The sequence below is a fragment of the Salmo salar genome, chromosome ssa09 (assembly GCF_905237065.1).
Source record: "Salmo salar chromosome ssa09, Ssal_v3.1, whole genome shotgun sequence".
NCBI classification, from domain to species: domain Eukaryota; kingdom Metazoa; phylum Chordata; class Actinopteri; order Salmoniformes; family Salmonidae; genus Salmo; species Salmo salar.
The window spans coordinates 34,906,508-34,919,244 of record NC_059450.1 but is presented as its reverse complement, the minus strand read 5'-3'; the positions used below and the strand labels follow the sequence as shown (position 1 = coordinate 34,919,244).

At 41.2% G+C, this 12,737-nt stretch overlaps 1 long non-coding RNA gene across 1 annotated transcript; it reads right to left on the bottom strand.

The window, feature by feature from the left end:
* Nucleotides 1-715: 715 nt before the first annotated feature.
* On the bottom strand, nucleotides 716-12,064 carry LOC106611259 (uncharacterized). The gene is made up of 5 exons (XR_001330083.2): nucleotides 11,731-12,064; nucleotides 9,553-9,655; nucleotides 2,989-3,128; nucleotides 2,757-2,827; nucleotides 716-2,620 (listed from the first exon to the last, which is right to left on the bottom strand). It is a non-coding gene; the product is annotated as an uncharacterized lncRNA (long non-coding RNA).
* Nucleotides 12,065-12,737: the final 673 nt, after the last annotated feature.

Sequence of the window (12,737 nt, the reverse complement as noted above, 5' to 3'; positions counted from 1 at the left end):
ACTTCTTTAGGTTGATTCCCCTCAGAAACGTAGGACAACGTTGAGGTAGATAAATCGTACACATCGTTGTATGTATACCTAAACCCATGGAACTTTTTCCTTTCATATTATAATATTTTTTTTAAATATAAATCATCAGACAGACACATGCCAATTAGAACCAATTGTCTGTAGGGCACTTTGAGACAGAAGGACTAGGAGTTTTAACGAGGAGCACTTATTTGAAGGTACTCAAAGGGAGTGTATGTGTGTTGTTTTTTTGTTTGTTTTTTTGGGGGGAGGGGGGGTACTGGCTGTTTGTACTGAGTTCCATCCTCTCTGAAGAGTAGGCCCATCGCCTCTGGCAACACCTGGGGTGACAGGGGCTCTGGTGACGCCTCGGGGGAGCAGCCATGTCATAGCCCCCAGAGTTCCACGCTGCTCCTTCCCTCCCTCCCTGCGCACAACGCCAGGTCAGGCATTCAAACAGGAGCCAGGCGAGGTGGGACACACATAATGTAGACAAAGACACACAAAGACAGACAGACACAGACATGCACACACACACACACCAAGGATGAAAACGGATGTTTATGTCATACGGCCTTGTGAGTTGTTTACTTGTATGCAGTCAGATTGTTTGTTTATGTGTACAAAATATGTTTTATGCACAGTACATACTGTAACACAATGTCAAGAACGAAACTCAAAACAAAGAACACAGAATTGTTTAAACTAAGATTTAAACTAAGATGCATTTATTTTGCATTTTTAGATAAATGTAAAGGAGACAAAATTTACACATTTTAGCTGATTTATGTATAAACCCCACTTAAGTGCTGTAATATACAATTATATTTTCAAAACATACCATGGATGTACAGTAAACACATTTTTCTAGTCTTTATATTGCAGTTTAACATGTTATAATGTGTTTCTAATAGGATATACAAACAATAACAATGATACAAACTCAGTAAATGACAGTTATTTTGGGTTTAACTCGTTCAAATCTTCTCATTTAGTAGCACTGAAAAGTACACTCTATTTTCCTCCATGGCAAGACTGCTAGACCACCAGATGTTTGTGACTGCTAGACCACCAGATGTGTGGGACTGCTAGACCACCAGATGTGTGTGACTGCTAGACCACCAGATGTGTGGGACTGCTAGACCACCAGATGTGTGGGACTGCTAGACCACCAGATGTGTGTGACTGCTAGACCACCAGATGTGTGTGACTGCTAGACCACCAGATGTGTGGGACTGCTAGACCACCAGATGTGTGTGACTGCTAGACCACCAGATGTGTGGGACTGCTAGACCACTAGATGTGTGGGACTGCTAGACCACCAGATGTGTGGGACTGCTAGACCACCAGATGTGTGTGACTGCTAGACCACCAGATGTGTGGGACTGCTAGACCACCAGATGTGTGTGACTGCTAGACCACCAGATGTGTGGGACTGCTAGACCACCAGATGTGTGGGACTGCTAGACCACCAGATGTTTGTGACTGCTAGACCACCAGATGTGTGGGACTGCTAGACCACCAGATGTGAGTGATTGTTAGAGCAGGAGATGTGTGGGACTGTTAGAGCAGGAGATGTGAGTGACTGCTAGACCAGGAGATTTGAGTGACTGCTGGAGCAGGATATGTGAGTGACTGCTAGAGCAGGAGATGTGAGTGACTGCTAGAGCAGGAGATGTGTGGGACTGTTAGAGCAGGAGATATGAGTGACTGCTAGAGCAGGAGATGTGAGTGACTGCTAGAGCAGGAGATGTGAGTGACTGCTAGAGCAGGAGATGTGAGTGACTGCTAGAGCAGGAGATGTGAGTGACTGCTAGAGCAGGAGATGTGGGTGACTGCTAGAGCAGGAGATGTGGGTGACTGTTAGAGCAGGAGATGTGAGTGATTGTTAGAGCAGGAGATGTGAGTGACTGCAAGAGCAGGATATGTGAGTGATTGTTATAGCAGGAGATGTGAGTGATTGTTAGAGTAGGAGATGTGAGTGACTGCAAGAGCAGATATGTGAGTGATTGTTAGAGCAGGAGATGTGAGTGATTGTTAGAGTAGGAGATGTGAGTGACTGTTAGAGCAGGAGATGTGAGTGACTGTTAGAGCAGGAGATGTGAGTGACTGTTAGAGCAGGAGATGTGCGTGATTGTTAGAGCAGGATATCTGTGTTACTGTTAGAGCAGGAGATGTGAGTGACTGTTAGAGCAGGAGATGTGTGTGACTGTTAGAGCAGGAGATTTGTGTTACTGTTAGAGCAGGAGATGTGAGTGACTGTTAGAGCAGGAGATGTGTGAGTGACTGTTAGAGCAGGAGATGCGTGAGTGACTGTTAGAGCAGGAGATGTGTGAGTGTGTTCCTGAGTGTGTGTGCACCTTTTTAGTAGCAGTGGAGGGCAGAATTACATTTAATAAATTAGAGCTTCCAGACGTTGATCAGAATGCAAGAGAGAAGGAGCCTCTGCTAAATGTTTTTGATATCTACCTCATTTTACTGCCATTCTACTTCTTCTTCTACTTCTTCTTCTTCTATTTCTTGAGGTTTCTAAACTAGGATATGGTGCCAATCAGGGACAGATGTTAGATGGAGGAGTTTGGAGGACCACCTCCAAGGTGTATGTTAACACCTGTCAGAGAAAATGAAATATTCCTATTTACCTTAACATTCAGCCTGTATTTAGCCATTTGATTATAACCTATTCCTTTCAGAACAAAAAAGCAACCAATCCAAAATAACAGTATATTTATCACATGTAGGCCTACCTCCTGTACCCTTAGGAAGAGGGTTCTGTTGTTGTGGTGGCCTGTGAGGCTACAGTCCAGTGGTATCTAACCTAGAGTGATCAGGGAGCTCTGTAATGTTATTACCGAGACCACTATCCCCCAACATCTCTCACCATCTCCGACTCACATCAACCAAATTAGTGGACAACCAGGGAAAACCCAAAGGTACATTTATTTTTAAATTCCACATTCTCTCAAATAGTTCCCTTACCACATCTTTTCCCATCTAGTTGATCTTTTCTACCCCCAGTCAGGTCAGCATGGTAAACAGCATTGTGGGTATTCAATCTGCATCAGTGACATCACTGCAACACGGGCCCCAGTGCTGCTGCTCATTTCTTATTGGATAATCTGAAAGCAAATAATGCCAAAGAGCCAGTTGCATGGTAATAAATAGAATATGCCAATCAAATGAAGATTGTGTATCAGTTTGAACAGTGCTGAGAGTGACTCTCATGTGTATGTAATACTCTCTCAGGTTTGAACGCAGACAAGAGAGAGAGAAACAACAACACAGGATGTCTGTTAATATGCAAATGGCATGGAGTGTCACTTGGAGGAGGCGGCTTTCATATTTGTTGTATGAGCATGGTTGCTTTTGAAAATGTGAAATGAATAAATGGATGCATTCTGTGAATTCTAAATTGTAAGAAAATGGTTTATTATATAGCATTTTATAATACAGGCAGGTGCTAAAATATCTTCTCCTAGATATCAATCATTAATAACAGAAAGTGTTGATATTATATGATATAACAAGCATACAGGTGTTCTACTATGACCCCTACCAGTGTTACTGCTGTCATCTCTACAACCAATTTAATATTATATTATAAAAGAAGAAAAAAGTCTTAGCCGAGAAAAATCCATTTACACTGTTATAATCAAATTACAATTATTGTTTAGCGACTGTAATGACTTAAATAAAACAAAATAAATCATTTAAGGTGAAAATTAATCAAAGAAATCAACAACAAAAACAAAAACAAACACATTGAAACAAAGAAACTAACCAACAAAAAAAACATGAGTTATCACAAGAAAATCACTCAATCTGACTATCCTCACATTGGTGTCATTCCTGGCACTCAGCATTTAGCTCTTCATTGGATGATGAGGTGTGGAAGAAACAATTGAATGTATTTTCTGCAGGGGTGGAAATTACTACACTTTCTCATCGCAATTAAAACATCAACCATCTCCTCCATGTTCAATTTGATCTTCACTAGAGATCACATTATGCAATCAGTCTGTTAGAGAGAGAAAGACAGGGCTGTCCGTTCCTCTACAGAGACTGACCGCATGGTGGACATGGCAGCGGTAAAGATCAAAAGCTACTCTTTAATGAGATACTGGAAGAGGAGGAAGGGCGGAAATCATCGTGTGTACCAAATGGTAACCTGTTTCCCCTATTTCATTCATAACATTAGGGAATAGGCCAATGAGCCCTGGTCAAAAGTAGTGTACTATATAGGGAATAGGGTGCCATTTGAGACCTGGTGTGAATATTGAAATGTGATATTTTTTTTTTTACCAACACAGTGCTGTGAGCATTAGTAACATTCCTCCTGTTCCCTCAGCTCTGCCACAAGAAGGATAAGAGGTTGACATCATCTACGGGAAAATAAGGTTATTTAACAACAATGCCAACAGTCAAACTGTAATCTAGGAAATATGGAGATAAACCCGAACTAGACGTTCCTCCCTCCTTCCTCCTTAAAACCTGTTAGGGCTAGGGGGCAGCATTTGCACGTCTGGATAAAAAAAATGTACCCGATTTAATCTGGTTACTAATCCTACCCAGTAACTAGAATATGCATATACTTATTATATATGGATAGAAAACACTCTAAAGTTTCTAAAACTGTTTGAATGGTGTCTGTGAGTATAACAGAACTCATTTGGCAGGCAAAACCCTGAGACATTTTCTGACAGGAAGTGGATACCTGATGTGTTGTATTGACTTTAAACCTATCCCATTGAAAAACACAGGGGCTTAGGAATATTTTGGCACTTCCTATTGCTTCCACTAGATGTCACCAGCCTTTACAAAGTGTTTTGAGTCTTCTGGAGGGAGATCTGACCGAACAAGAGCCATGGAACGATGATGTCCCATTAGACACCTGGCGCGCGAGTTCATGTTGGGTACCCTCGTTCCAATACGTTATAAAAGAGTATGCATTCGTCCACCTTGAATATTATTCATGTTCTGGTTAAAAAGGCCCTAATGATTTATGCTATACAACGTTTGACATGTTTGAACGAACGGAAATATATTTTTTCCCCTCGTTCATGACGAGAAGTCCGGCTGGCTTACATCATGTGCTAACAAGACGGAGATTTTTGGACATAAATGATGAGCTTTTTTGAACAAAACTACATTCGTTATGGACCTGTGATACCTGGAAGTGACATCTGATGAAGAGAATCAAAGGTAATGGATTATTTACATAGTATTTTCGATTTTAGATCTCCCCAACATGACGTCTAGTCTGTATCGCAACGTGTATTTTTCTGGGCGCAGTGCTCAGATTATTGCAAAGTGTGATTTCCCAGTAAGGTTATTTTTAAATCTGGCAAGTTGATTGCGTTCAAGAGATGTAAATCTATAATTCTTTAAATGACAATATAATATTTTACCAATGTTTTCTAATTTTAATTATTTAATTTGTGACGCTGACTTGACTGCCGGTTATTGGAGGGAAACGATTTCCTCAACATCAATGCCATAGTAAAACGCTGTTTTTGGATATAAATATGAACTTGATAGAACTAAAAATGCATGCATTGTCTAACATAATGTCCTAGGAGTGTCATCTGATGGAGATTGTAAAAGGTTAGTGCATCATTTTAGCTGGTTTTATGGTTTTGGTGACCCTGTCTTTGACTTGACAAAACATTACACACAACTCTTGTAAATGTACTGTCCTAACATACTCTAAATTTATGCTTTCGCCCTAAAACCTTTTTGAAATCGTAAAACGTGGTTAGATTAAGGAGATGTTTATCTTTCAAATGGTGTAAAATAGTTGTATTTTTGAAAAATTTGAATTTTGACATTTATTTGGATTCAAATTTGCCGCTCTTGAAATGCACCTGCTGTTGATGGAGTGCACCACGGGTGGCACGCTAGCGTCCCACCTAGCCCCAAGAGGTTAACTCGTTTCAGCATTGTTTCTTTACAGGGCAGCCAACCAGAGCTGTCACAGTATCCACAGAAGGTGGCGCCCCTCCCCGGTCGGGCGGTGCTCGGTGGTCGTCGTCGCCGGCCTACTAGCTGCCACCGATCTATGTTTCTGTTTCTTTTGGTTTTGTCTGTCTAGGTCCGCACCTGTTCCTTCTTTGTCATTAGTGGGGGGTATTTAGTTTGTCCTTTTTGTTCAGGAATTCGTGCGGGATTGTTTTCATTGTCATGTAAGAAGGCAGGTGGTATTTTGCGCTGCCTTTGTATTCTCAGCGTGTTTTTTGGATTAGTCATTTTGGTATTGCCGGGCTGCGCCCCGTGCGTTTTTGTTTTGGAGCTATTCTCCTTTTGGGTGTTGTGCGTACCCTGCCTTGCGGCTACCTTATTCAACGGTGTAATAAACATCTGTGTTACCGGACCTCAGTCTCCTGCACTTGACTCTGCCCCTTTCCTGCTACCTAAGATAGTCGTGACAAGAGCTTTCTTACGCTAATCAGCAAAACTATGCTAATCAGTCTGTGAATCATAAAGAGCTACTTCATTTTTCACTTGTATGCGGGCAGGGACAGCAACGGGGACAAGGACAAGGATGAAGACAGGGATGGAGACAGGGATGGAACAGGGAAAGGGACAGGGATGGGGAAAGTGATGGGGACCAGGGATAGGGATTGGGACAGGGATGGGACCAGGGACAGGGATGGGGACAGGGATAGAGACAGGGATGGGACAGCGACGGGGACAGGGATGGGACAGGCATAGCAACAGGGATGTGACCAGGGATGGGGACAGGGATGGGACAGCGACAGGGACAGTGATGGGACAGCGACAGGGACAGGGATGGGACCAGGGATAGGGATGGGGACAGGGATGGGACAAGGATGTCTGGGTATTCTGGGGAGTCTGTTATGATGCATGGTGTACCTGTGAGAATGTGATCTCCCTAGTAGTTATACAATGACTAATCTAGCTACATCTCCCAGCCCAACAAAAGCTCCTCATTAGAAACGTGTTAAGCACACGCTGTAACGTTATGGGTTTCTTTCAAAGGGGAGAAAGAGGGGAGGTTCTGCTTGCTTGTTGTTGAGACTGTCGTATGAAGGAAGGAGGGAGAAGGGGGAGAAAACATATCTGAAAACATGAAAAATGTGTGGAGCGACAGATGGATGGTGGAATGGGGATAAAGGAACGATCCCTCAGAGTGACACCTGAAGTTGGTTTGCTAATTTATCCACATTGCTCTGACAACAGACAACGTGTATAGAAACCAGAGGAGGCTGGTGGGAGGAGTTTTAGGAGGACGGCCTCATTGTAATGGTTGGAATAGAGTAAATGGAACGGTACCAAACATCAAACACATGAAAACCACATTTGACTCCAGTTCCATTTATTCTGTTCCAGCCATAACAATGATCCTTTCCTCCTATAGCTCCTCCCACCAGCCACCTCTAATAGAAACATTAATATACATGTCACCACGGTGACACGACCAGGTACACAGAAGTACAAGTGTTTAGGCCTACCTTCATTTTGAATTCTGACAGTACGAGATGCTCAACATAATGGTTACATGAAACGGATATACAGCTTGGCTCTTGTGAGAGCAAATGTCTGAGGGTGAACCTGCAAGTCAGAGTAATTTGTTGGTATTCATTTAAGTTTTTCCAATTGGGATTTAGCTGAAACATCAGGTTTAGCTTGAGAGCAAGAATTTCTTATTGTTGTTGGACACGTGGAAAAATACACATACAGTATATGCCATTGCTTACTGCAATGTGGGTTTGATTGAGCCAAGGCCTACATATTTATAGGATACAGCTGAGGCATATCTGTGTGAGAAAAATCTTCCTCTGACTATACAGGGTTGTGTTCAGGCCTAGAAACCCGTAGAGGAGACAGCTGCCCTTGAAACAAATAAAAGAGGAGAGGAGGCAAGAAGCAGAGGAACAAAAAGACAAAGAATTCAGTGCGTTGCGAATGAACCCCAAGTTTTGCCATCCTTTCATCCACGTTAGCATATTCAGCAGAGAGAGAGGCTTTCATAAGTGACACGTTGAGCTTCCAGAGGGGCTGTGGTGTGTTCTGATAGCAGAATGGTGGGGGGGTTGGTGTCTTGCCGGGTTGGTTCCAAGGAGTCACGGATGGGAGGGAAGGAAAGGGGTGAGATCTATCTGTGCCCGATGTGGCACGACTTCTTCCTGTTTGTGGGGTTAGTGTAACTGGGACATTGTATCTGTGTGTGTGCTAGTCCCGTGTGGAGTGTGACCGCCTAAGCGTGGTTTCCCCTCGTCTCTCTCTCTGTCTGAGTGACTACAGCTCTCTCTGACACAACATGGCCGACACCGTACTCCTCCGCTACACCGTAACCCTGCGGCTTCCTCTGTCGGCTTTCTGCTTCCTGTCTGGCTTCCTGCCGAGTCCCATGTGCCCTGTGTGCCCCGCTTGCCCGCCCACCCACTTCCATGCCCTGGCAGTGCGGAGGTGTGCCCACCTGTGCTGTAGCTGTTGCCGAAGGGTGGCATGGTTTGGGGTTAAGCGTGATGACAGGAAGGATGAAATTATGCCCCCTCCTTTTTCCTTCATATTTACCAACCCACAAGTATCATGGCAGCATCATATAGGCTACAGCTGGAGAGGGGGAGGAGGAAAGGAGAGGAGAGGAGAGGAGAAATCTCTCTCTCTCTCCCTTTCTCTATCTCTCTCTCTTTAGCTTGGACATAGAAACACACTCCCCAACATAGAATACATGCTCTGCACACCACTGTAGGTCAGTGGTCCGTTATGCAGGATGGAGTGTGTGCATATACTTCATCTTGTGGTAATGTTAGCAGGGACCGATGTTGTTAAGTGTATGGGCATGACTAAGACCTGTAGCCTATGTCTACTTATATGTGTTCGTTTTTTGTGTAGAGGCTATATGTGTTCGTTTTTGTTTGGAAATGTATATATTGTTTGGGGTTAGAAATCCTAAATGTAAAATGCAATAACTTTTCACTATCATTGCTTCTTTACTCATTTATTCAAACAACTATTTGTATTATTATTGATTCAATTTTTTTAAAGTGAATTAATGATACATTTAAAAACGTCTTAAACGCACAAAACAAATATGAAAACGTCAGCTGCTTCAGGTTTTGTGCCTCCATTCATCATGGTAGCTTTTTGAATCATGTTTTTTTTACTCATATTAGTTATATTCAATTGAATTATGATCCGAATCATCAATCAAAACAAATTGTGTTCAAAGAAACGTTCTTATCATTATTTCTCGACAATCGCTCCTATTTCATCATTGAACAGCAAATTACTACAGCAGACTGGATGTGGGTTCACATGCAACAGCAAGTAACTTCAGTAAACTAACACTGTCTGAGACTGGAGAGAAAAGTAGACTGTGGAAGAAAGTTCATTCAGAAGTAGGGAATCCAACAACGAAAATAGAAAGCGAGAGAGAAAATAAGAAAAGCTGAAGGAGGAGAACAGGAGTCCACTCAGAGAGTGTCAATAGCCCAATTAACATTCCTGTAAACAAGGCCAACAAAGGCTACATTTGAATAACAGTGTCTACAGTATGTACGTCGATGTGGAACTTACCAATTATTCTGGAATCATAAGCAGTTTGCAGGGAATGTCTCTTTATTTAGCATCAGACCCACCGCGGCTCTGAAGACTAGCTGGTACACGTCTCCTCTCCTGCCTACAGCGCAGAGAGAGAGAAAGAGAAGCCTTTGTTGGCTCTGATTTGATAACATATTGTAATCCCAGTTGCTTTAAATAATTTATAAAGTGTGGGTTTTCCTTAAAATAAATTACTGTGTTCTGCGAAGATTGATTCCATTCGTTTTATATGTGCATAATGAGACGGGGAATAATAAAGACATGTTAATAGTTACATTTGGTTCAATGTCCAAAATTAGGAAATGATTCTTACCAAAGTTATCTATAATAATAATATTATTAATAATAATAACAATAATGATACTTACTGTTATCATGAATTATCATTAACTACAATATTCATATTAACCAGAACATATTCCTAAAATGTGCATGTATAGACAGTCAATTGTGTTTCAATCTGAGATAATGCACAGCCTAAGACAAACACACACACACACACACACACACACACACACACACACACACACACACACACACACACACACACACACACACACACACACACACACACACACACACACACACACACACACACACACCTCCCTATCACTTTAGATTCATCTTTATCTCCTCATGTTATTTCTGTAGCTGATTGACTCAATTAGCTCAACACAAGAGTACATAATGAATGCCCAAAATGGAATGCTGCTCTCAATAAATCTAAACATACTGTATATCTCAACAACAACATAACTTCTATGACATGTACATAACTGCCATGAAACTGCTTCATAGTCCAAAACCATTGTAATGTATTATATTACACTACACAAATTAATTACTGTCATTTAAACTAAATGTATGAGTACATAGTTATAATTAGGGCTGTCAGAGTTAATCAGTTAACTTGAGTTAGCTTTTTGTAATATTTTTACACAATTTTTTTTGCGATTAATCTCATTGTCTGAAATCATTAAAAATACACTGAAAACATCCAAAACACAATATATACAGCTAAAAACAACAATTCAATGTCAAAACAAGTTGACATTGAGGTTAAAGAAAGTGTGCTTTATCAATTGACCTGATTGTGCTTACCATTACTTACCATTACAAAATCAATACTTTTTTGCAGCTCAATTTGAGCAAATTCAGAATTTGCGATTAATTGCAATTAATCACAGTAAATCCTGCGATTAACAAAAAGGTTTTTTTGATTTATTGTTTGACAGCCCGAGTTATAATGTTCATCCATAATATAAAAAAAAATATGTGCAGAAAGTATGGCTGCAGATGTACACATTTTGAATATACATTTATGTATTTCAATTTCAATATGTACATGTTCACAGTAATTAATCTGAAAACTACTTTTGACACAATATCTAGTTATTCAGAAATAACATATGGTAGCCATACCTTACCATACCTCCCAATTGTTTTTTACACCTGACTGATTAATAAACTGTCAAAATAAAATGTTTATGTTGTGAAATATTTTCATCAATTAGCAGGCAATTCTATCGCCTCTGAGAGGAACGCTGGTCTCAAGTGAAACAAGACAATCATACAATAACACGTTTCTGTATTTTGTTATTTTCAATATCGTCAGACTCTTAAGGGGTTACGTTTTTATTTTTCAAGTCATCCGTCCATTTCAATTTCAGACAAAGTGGATATGTTCTGCCAGGGACTGAGTTGACCCACACTTCTCTTCTACAGTGATAGGAATGTTCGCACGAATGTAAAACACATCTTTGTGCAAAGCTCTGTTTTTCCAACACATTCACAACTGAGTGCAGGTTGCTACCGGCGCATAACTCAAGCGTTCGCTGAAGTATGGATTCACTGTTTTCCTCAGCCGGTGCATTTTGCACTTCTTCTCCCCGATGCTATTAACTTTAATGTTGCAAGGCATCCCTTATATATTTATGGCAACCTCACAATTCACAAGGGTGCTATAGTCATGCATTGTTAATTGTTAATGCAAAATGCTTGTATCAAACAACACTGATCTTTGTCTGAGGGAAAAGAGTGGAGTAATTCTGTGGAGACTGTTGGAATCAGGAATGCTGTCTGTTGAGACAAAAACGGTTTGGAATTGTAGTTCTTAAAGTAAAGCACATATAAGATGGAAAGAAGTTAACCTACCTCCTGCCTGCCCTCCTCAAATCAGGAAGTTAAACTGCAACCCGCCTGTCATCCCTCAAATCAGGAAGTTAACCTTTCACTCGCCTGCCCTACCTCAAATCAGGAATTTAACCTGTCTCCTGCCTGCCCTCCCTCAAATCAGGAAGTTAACCTGTCTCCTGCCTCCCCTCCCTCAAATCAGAAAGTTAACCTGTCTTCTGTCTGCCCTCCCTCAAATCAGAAAGTTAACCTGTCTTCTGCCTGCCCTCCCTCAAATCCAGCCCGGTCTCATAGACTAGATGTAACACACTAAATGTAAATCTGGGATGCTCAAATTAGTATGATATGTTATGTTTGGTACTGTTACATAAGACAGATGGCTACTTAAGCCAAAAACAAAAGAAGGGTGGTTGGTCGGGGTGGATGGACATGCGTATAACTTGAACGCCTAGCAACCCAAAGGTTGCGAGTTCTAATGTGATCACGGACAACTTTAGCATTTTAGCTACTTTTTAACTACTTACTACTTTTTAGCTACTTTGGAACTGCTTAGCATGTTAGCTAACCCTTCCCCTGACACTAACCTTAGCCCTTTAACCTAACTCCTAAATTTTAACCCTAACCTTAACCCTAACCCCTAATCCTTAACCCTAGCCTAGCTAACGTTAGCCACCTAGCTATAAGTCGTAACATGAAATCAAATGTTATTTGTTATATGAGCCAATTACTTACAGGTGTAGACCTTACAGTGAAATGCTTACTTACAAGCCCTTAACCAACAATACAGTTTTAAGAAAAATACCTAAAAAAAGGAAGAAAGAAGAGTAACAAATAATTAAAGAGCAGCAGTAAAATAACAATAGTGAGTCTATATACAGGGGGTACCGGTACAGAGTCAATGTGCGGGGGCACCGGTTAGTCGAGGTAATATGTACATGTAGGTAGAATTATTAAAGTGAATATGCATAGATAATAACAGAGAGTAGCAGCAGCGTAAAAGAGAGGGGCAATGCAAATAGTGTGGGTAG